The 6,223-nt window shown below is 40.1% G+C and overlaps 1 pseudogene; it reads right to left on the reverse strand.

Annotated features, from left to right (window-relative positions):
- The window catches only part of LOC127685015 (ubiquitin-conjugating enzyme E2 G1-like), a 368,466-nt pseudogene extending 362,443 nt beyond the window's left edge, over positions 1-6,023 (reverse strand).
- Positions 6,024-6,223: the final 200 nt, after the last annotated feature.

The raw sequence follows: 6,223 nt of genomic DNA on the forward strand, positions 1-6,223 counted from the left end.
CACACTCCAGTCAATACCCCAACTTACTCCATTTTCTTCTACTAATCATCAAGAAAATCATTATAAAACTTTTTACTCACTGTTGAAGAACTATTTATCAAGCTTCACATACCAAGTACAGGAAGTTGTGGGGACACCAAAATAAGACATGATCCCTGCTCACAGGTTTATAATCTACTACAGAATAAAAGCCATGCGCTAAAACGACCTAACATAAATAGAGATAGTGTTAAGGCAAGCACAGTAGATCCTTATGATTTAGGGAAGGATGCCTTCCCACTGATATGTGAAAGAAGCATCTAAGCAAAGGCTGCCTTTGTTCTAGGCCCTGAGAGACCACCAATATTCCTCTAGAGAAGTGATCTAGTTTCACTAGGGCGCAGGGAGGATGATGGATAAAGCAGTAATAAATGGGAAGATGCGTGGGTAATGGAACTATGGGTAAGAGTCCCACAGTCCACTCAGTTGCTATTCTGTTATCCACAAAGTCATCAACCAACTCTACAAAAAGACAACCTCAACACAGGGCAAATATTAATATTTTTAAAGAAAGTACATCTATGACAACACATTAAAACATAACTAAAAGGAAGCTAAGAGATCAATCAGGGAACTATTATAATAAACAGGTAAAATAAGCAGATAAGACTGATGAAAAAAAAGCAAAACACAAAAGACACCGTGGGAATGAAATTAAAGCCCTAGGAATGACAGACAGGACATGTGTAAGGACATGGGACAGATAGCTCACTGGTTAAGAGCACGCTGCTCTTGTGGAGAGCCCAAGTTAGTTTTCATGTTGGGTGGCTCACATCTGCCTGTAATCTTGTTAATTCCAACTCCAGGGGAGCCAATGTCCTCTTCCAGCCTCTGTAGGCACTTGAATGTATGTGCACACACAAGCCCCCCTCCCAAGATGCAGACACATACACACGATTAAACATGTGGATCACAAGAGCCAGTGTGACACTAGGGATCTGGCTGGCAGCACTTTCTAGAGAAAGGAGAATACAGTTTAGCTCAGTCTGAGGAGCAAAGGAATGTGTAATTTGGGGCAGGAACAGTAAAATAACCTTGGGGTTTGAAAAGCTAGCAAGGTTTAAAGGAGTGTCCCTAGGAACAGACAGCTTGTTTTCCACTATGGGAGGTTTAAAAAGAAAAATCTAGAGTGAGCGAAGGGTACCAAGACAGTTAAGAGGATATTGAAGATCTAAGCCAGAGGGAAAATGATATAAAGGGTCCTAGGAGAGAATGTGGTAAGAACACAAATAAAAAGGTTCTCTGAAGAGAGGAAAAAAATCCCTCAGACACAAAGGAATGATATAGAATTTTTTCCCTGGTAAGAAATTCAGGCATTAAGGCCAGGCAGTGATGAATACCCCTTTAACCCCAGCACTCAGGAGGCAGAGGCAAGTAGATCTCTGAATTTGAAGCTAGCCTGGTCTACAGAGTGAGTTCTAGACAGCCATGGCTACCCAGAGAAACCCTGTCTCAACCCAACAAAAACAAAGAAATTCAGGAATTGGTGTGTGTGTGTGTGTGTGTGTAAATAGGACCTACTCAGTCTACTCAGTTGCTTGCATATACATGCTTTGAGGACCAGACACTTGGCATTGAATAACCAATGAGAGGGCATCTTCCATAGGGAAGACAACCTCTCTCAGCATCCCTTAGTTGCCTGTAGTTCTTATCTGAGGTTGGGGTCCCACGGGATTTCCCTCTTCCACTTTTCCCCCCTCATTGTCCTTGTTCAGGCCCTGCCATATTGTAACAATTAAAGAAGATGAGGCCAGAAACTTGAGAAGGAGCAAGGGTGGGCCATGGAAGTTGTTAGAGGAAGGAAAGGGAATGGAGAGAAATGATGTAATTATATTTTACTTAAAACAATAATAAATACACTTAATGTTTTTAAAAAGAAACACAGATATTACAACTCCAGTTAAGAGCACAAACTAGAGAACAACTGGAGAAGAGAAAAGGAACAGTCTACTTAAAAAGGCAATGAAGGTCAGAATCCATGAGTGGTGATCAGAAGACAGGTCAACTGCAGAGAGGGCTGCCCCTGAAAGTACTTAGGAAGTCTCCTCCCAGTCAAGACAATGTTGGCTTTAAGACAACGCATTGGGCTTAGTAGTTAAGAACATGTACAATTTTTTTTTTTGCATGGGATCCAAGTTTAGTTCCCAGTACCTACATGAGATGGCTCACACCTGCTGTAACTATAGCTCCAGGGGATTTGATAATCAGGTGCATACATACATACATACGTATGTACATAGGTGCATTCTTTTTTTCTCTCTCTCTCTCTAAGATTTATTTATCTTTTAAAATTTAAAGAATTTATTTTTAAAGGCAGTGTAGTTAGGAGTTGGAAATACTGACACTGAAATCTGAAATACTGAAAACCAATAAAGGGTTCTGAATGCAGAGAGTAATGCCCTGCTCCAGAACATATAGCCCAGGAAAGAAACAGAACTTTGGGAACTATAGTGATCACATACATTCCCACACTGATGAGTTCATGTAAAAGAATTAAAATGCCAAGAATACATTTTAGACCAAATTATTTGATCTTTATTTATTCATAAACCCAATTCTAAATATATACAGAGCATTTTTTTTAAAAAAATGGCTGCAAGTTTACTCCTGGCTAAAGAAATTCCCCAAAGCAAATAAAAACTGGAAATATTTTGAACTATATCACATATATGATTTGAATTAAGGAGAGAGGAGATGTCTAAGAATATTGCTTCATTAGCAGACATGAGACAAAGCTGAGGAGGTAAGCCCCCCATCCCTTACTGCTGACTCCTACCTCCAGGCCCATGTGATCCAAAGTCACATCAACTCTCTACCCAATTAGTGAGGATTGCATTAGGAGAACTCAGCACTTTTAGTCCAGAATCCCTCTAGAGACCAGGGAAAAGATGAGTTCCATCACATGGCCAGTATCAACAGCCACTGAACAAATATCTCAGGGACATGGACAAAGACATTTATCTGCTGTGCTGGCAGCCACTACAACCAGCCTTCCTAACAGAGTCCTTTCTGTAAGGACCGCTGTCTAAGTGACCTGTCATATAGCTTTATAAAGAAGCATTAATACTGTGGGCCAAAATGAGATTGATCTTTGAGCTTCGTGGTCTCCTGTTGTCAACAGTGCATTATAAAACCAATACTAAATACTTTATAAACAAGTCTCCCTACAGTGTATTAGAGAAACAGTGCATATTTCATGCTCCATAGTTAGGTAGCCACATATCCATCAAGCTAATAAATTATTTATTAGATACCCCGAAGTGCAATAAGAGTCAATAAACTAACTTCTGAATACTTGTATGCAACTATTTCAATGGAAATTGTAACCTGGATGAGAAAACATTCTCACTAACAATGGCAGATGGAAGACCCTCTCTCAAGTATACCATTAGAAGGGAGCACATACGTTGAGAGAAAGAGAGAGAGAGAGAGAGAGAGAGAGAGAGAGAGAGAGAGAGGAGAAATTCCTGTCTAGAAGATAATTTTTGTTACTGAACTTTAAGCGATACCCAACACCATACACATTTCTTCTGTTTGTATATACAGGCCTCTGATTCCCCCATCCTCAGGGAAATAATAATTGGTAGAAACATGTCTATCATACCTCAACTCAGATGACAGCTCCTACTAATGCTTTGCAGTTGTGATTTCAAAGAAACTATGCAATGCCTTGAGAGTGTATACAACAAAGTCTGTGATATACACGCAGTAAGGAATGCAGAAGTTATTAACCAAAGATTTAAAGGAACTTTAATTTATTTTTTCGTTTCTTTTTTTTCTCCCCTTGTATTTTTGGTTAAAGCTGCCAAGCCCTTAGATACATGTGATGCAGTCCCCAATGCCCAGTCCAACATCACTAGACTAGAATTAATCAGTGGTTAATTCTACCATTTCTGAAAGAGGACCTTCTGTTCTGGAATGTATTCCAGCCCTTCAAAGAAAAAATTCCTTCAGCTGGGAGTTATTTCTCAAACTATCAGAGGCGTGGACCTCTGTGTAGTATTGCGGTGCCATGGTTTCACATGCTGGCCACATTAATAGTGAAGAGCAAGCATCTGTAACCCACAGCTGTGTGTGCTCCAGCCCCAAAGCACCCGCAGGGCTGGTGCCAATGCAAACCACTCTTCCCATCCCACATCAGAACCACACTGGTTTTCTTCAGGAGCCAGAGACTCGAGATACAGTTCTGAAAATGGTTTTTTTGGTACTTTCCACTCACGTGATGGGTATGGACTGTCAAGAAGAATACTGTCAGGGTCACTGGCTCTTTCCTTCTCCCCACCCCACATCAAGTGGATAAGCTAGAAAGGGGAAAGTGAGGGGGGAGTGCAGTGGAGGACAGGCTCAATGAATAGCAGATACATGTATAAAATGTGCGTATATGCACAATGAATATATACAGTGAAAATATTTTTTTTTCAGAGAAGGAAAAACAAAAGTTATAGTGTTGAAGTATCCTAAAAAGCCCCTGGGAAACAACCTAAACAGATAAACATACAGGGTTTTTTCCCCCACAGTATTTTTATTTTTCTTCCTAATATTTTATAGTTTTATTCCTATAGGCAAGAGTTGTGAAGGTTGAAACACATTTTATGAGGGTTAGGTGAAAAAAGCAGAAATAAAGGAGGAGCATGAGAGGGATGATTTCACATTACTTTCTCAAAAGACACATCCCTGAGTCCTAGGCATCATGAAAGCGGATAGCAAAGCACAGACAGAGACTAACTTCTTTGTATTATTTTCGCTACTACAACCACTACTGCTAAGATGACTCTTCATATTAATGACTTTGGTATGTAGACAAACTATAAAAGATGCAGTCTCTGACCTCAAGTACTTATCGATGTCTGTGGGGATTTACCACTCCTGCTAGATTTACTTTCTTCTTCATACTCTAGCCCAGAGGAAGTGATCATCACTCAAGACTTGGAGCCTTTCCATGAGTGGGGCTTATATATGGCAAGGAGAAGGGGTATTTGCCCTTGGACACAGATGGTACTAGATCCAAAGCTCAGTGAGTCTGGTTTGCTTGCAGCAAAGAGAAAGACTAAAATTTCTTTTTAAAAAATGACAATGATCTAACTGAGCTTTATTAAAAAATCATAAAGTATAAAAGTACACAGTACTCAGTATTTTATCCTATCACGCACATGTATGCACTGAACTGGTATCATACAGCTATCTCCATATGACTCAGCAGCTTCTGCCATACAGCAGCCCATGTGCCATTTATTCACATTGCATGCCCAGCAGTCAACTGTGTATGTGGTTAGAACTCCAGCAAGGAGACATTTTTTAAACATAGGATTGACTATCTGTAGAAGCTTTTACTTACTGACCAAATCACTTAACCCAAATTTTCTACCTCCAAATGGTAGTAGTAGAAGTAATTCATAGAATCATTGTGAAAACCAAATACTTTGGTTAGTACAAAAGGTTTACCTAGTTTCTAGACATAGATACTCAACAAATATGAATCTCTCTCTCTCTCTCTCTCTCTCTCTCTCTCACACACACACACACACACACACACACACACATATGCACAGTATGTGTGTGTGTGTGTGTGTGTATAGATTTCAAACTAGATGGCTTTGGGCATTTTTGTTTGGCCTGTGTTTTAATTAATGGCCAACATATAAAGTTCACATATAAAGGGTGAGTTAGACAGAGACAAAAGGTAAGTGTTGGGAAACTAAAGGTATAGCATAAATATTCCTTTTCAACAACTCTAAACTGGGGTGGAACAGAAGCTACTGTCTTTTTAGCAGGCACCCCTCCCCCACCAGTCTGTTCAACCATCACCTGTTTTCCTCATTTTGTTGTTTGCCTGGCTACTTGAGCCTTTCAAGTACTACATATGGAGAGTTCATTCCCACACACAAAGGAAAATGGTATTTAAACAAGGCTGGCCTTGAACTCACTGAGATCCACCTTCCTCTGCCTCCTGAGTGCTGGGATTAAAGGTGTGCACCACCATGCACAGCTCCACATGTTTTCCATTGCATTTTCTTTCAATCAATGGAAATCTTTTCTTTGAAAAATGAAGATGTGAATTCTGAACATGGGGGAAGAGCAGTGCAGAGCCTGGGTGTCTTAGCCTTTGTAATTTGAGGCATCCCGCGGGGAGGTTGGGGGTGACTAATTTAATATGATTGCTTTACAACCAAGGAAACTGAGGCTG

The sequence above is a fragment of the Apodemus sylvaticus genome, chromosome 5, assembly GCF_947179515.1.
Source record: "Apodemus sylvaticus chromosome 5, mApoSyl1.1, whole genome shotgun sequence".
NCBI lineage: Eukaryota > Metazoa > Chordata > Mammalia > Rodentia > Muridae > Apodemus > Apodemus sylvaticus.